This window comes from Rattus norvegicus, chromosome X (genome assembly GCF_021556685.1).
Source record: "Rattus norvegicus strain SHRSP/BbbUtx chromosome X, alternate assembly SHRSP_T2T, whole genome shotgun sequence".
NCBI classification, from domain to species: domain Eukaryota; kingdom Metazoa; phylum Chordata; class Mammalia; order Rodentia; family Muridae; genus Rattus; species Rattus norvegicus.
In genome coordinates, this window is record NC_141554.1 from 125,958,352 (window position 1) to 125,960,938 (window position 2,587).

The window sequence follows — 2,587 nt, forward strand, 5'->3', positions numbered from 1 at the left end:
GCCTTATTGTACAGGCTAGACCCGGAATTCTTTTCAGCATGCAAATCATGAGTCCCTGTTTGGCCTGACTCAGGCTTCTAAAAGCTAAGGCAAATGCCTCAAATGCTACCTAGGGTGGTAGTGCAGAGGGATGTCCTGGCTGCATTTCCTCGTCCTTGACACACTGAGATTACGACAAATGCTGCAGGGAGAGAAAGGCATATGTGACGACTGATCGGGCTAGGTTTGACAGTTGTCCTAAAGGTTAAGGGAGCGCAGGAATGATTTTAAACAGGACACAGCTCATCCCTACACTAAATTGAGATCAGTCCTCCAGCAGTGCGGAAGCAGGGACAGGAGCCAGAACACCTGGATGACATCAGAGGAAGAGAGCATTAGCAGCCAGGAGAGTGGAGAGAAAGGTCACCTTTCCGCATGTAGACATATAAACTTAGAAAATACATAAACATAATAGAAAAACAACGATTCTATACTTGGTAGGTTTTAACCCCTTTAAAGATAGGTGGGATAAATAAAATCGGAGGGGTAGGCAAGTGGTTCAGTATTAGGACATCCACCTAAAGTGCATAAGGGCCTGGGATAGAGCTCGGCATCTCAAACATTTTAAATTAAAATTAGGACTCAGTGTCGTTTTAGTTAAGGATTTAATGCTGAGAAAAGACACCAAGACCAAGGTAACTCTTATAAGGACAACGTTTAATTGGGGGTGGCTTACAGGGTCAGAGGTTGAGTCCATTATCATCAGTGTGGGAGCATGGCAGCATGCAGGCAGGCATCGTACAGGAGGAGCTGAGAGTTCAACATCTTGTTCCAAAAGCAAACAGAAGACTGGCTTCTAGGCAGCTAGGAGGAGGGTCTCAAAGCCCATCCCCACAGTGAAACACTTTCTTCAACAAGATCACACCTACTCCAACAAGGCCACACCTCCTAATAGTGTCACTATTAGTGCATATTCAAGCCACCACAGGGAGGAAACTTTCTGATATGATCCAGGTTTTCCAAGTTTTAGATTTTAAGATTTCATCACCCTGTCACAAATTACAAGTTCACCTAATGAGCACATTGTGTCATTCAACCTAATATAGACACAATAGAAATAGAGAAGAAAATTATGAATAACACTAAAATAAATAAGCAGAAGAAATGCACTAATCTTTCAGTAGTATAGACATAGAAGACTAAACAAAGGCATAGTGCTACACTGATCTTCAATCTATTTCTAATTGGAGATTAGAAAGCTGACTGCACAAGCATCATAGCCACCATCTCCAATTCTAGCTTTGGAAAGCAGACAGCATTCCGAGGTAGTGAGATTAGTCTTATTGGAAGCTCTGAGTTTCACTGAGCTAGTTAGGGTTTTACTGCTGTGCACAGACACCGTGACCAATGCAAGTCTTATAAAGGACAACATTTAATTGGGGCTGACTTATAGGTTTCAGGGTTCAGTCCAGTATTATGAAGGCAGGAGCATGGCAGCATCCAGGCAGGCATGGTGCAGGAGGAGCTGAGAGTTCTACATCTTCATCTGAAGGCTGCTAGGAGAAAACTGACTTCCAGGCAGCTAGAATGAGGGTCTGAAAGCCCACATCCAGTAGTGACACACTTACTCCAACAAGGCCATACCTCCTAGTAGGGCCACTCTCTGGGCCAGGCATATGCAAATCATCACACTCTGCTTCCATGAAGCAGCTGTAGAAGAACATTCTCAGCATCAATTTCAGGCCTCCACATACACGTGCATACAAAAGGGCAGGTAGGCATGCAGGCACAAGCACATGCATGCACGCGCACGCACACACACACACACACACACACACACACACACGAGCACACAAAGAGGAAAAATATTAGAAGAGCATAAATCACATAAAAAGAAAATGGAAAGATGTACTTAAAGGTTATTTACCAAAAATTTTGGAAGAAGTCAAAGCATCCTTATTTGTGGATGAACATGGTTGCTTACATAAGAGTCCCTGGGGTTGGGGATTTAGCTCAGTGGTAGAGCTCTTGCCTAGGAAGCGCAAGGCCCTGGGTTCGGTCCCCAGCTCCGAAAAAAAGAACCAAAAGAAAAAAAAAGTCCCTAACAACTCTACCAGAAAACTCATAAAACAGCAAAGGGTTGGAATATAAAATTAACACACAAAAATACATATAAAACCATACAAAAATCAGTAGCGTTCCTATATGGCAATATCAAACTGTTGAAGAAATCGAGGAAATGGTTCCTTTCACTATTACCTTAAAATTACCTTGGAAAAAAAGCCAAGAAAATTAAATACCTCTACAATGAAAACTTTAAACATTCAAGATAGAAAGTGAAGCATCTAAAAATGAAAAGCGATTCCATGCTCAAAGATCGGAAGAATTAATATTGTAAAAATGGCTACCTGTCTTAGTTTGGGTTTCGATTGCTGCAATGAAAACACCATGAATTTTGCAGGCAAATGGATGGATCTTGAGACTATCATCCTGAGTGAGGTAACCCAGACATACCAAGACTTGCATGGTATGTACTCACTGATAAGTGGATATTAGCCATCAAATACAGAATACTCATACTACACTCCACAGACCCAAAGAAGCTAAA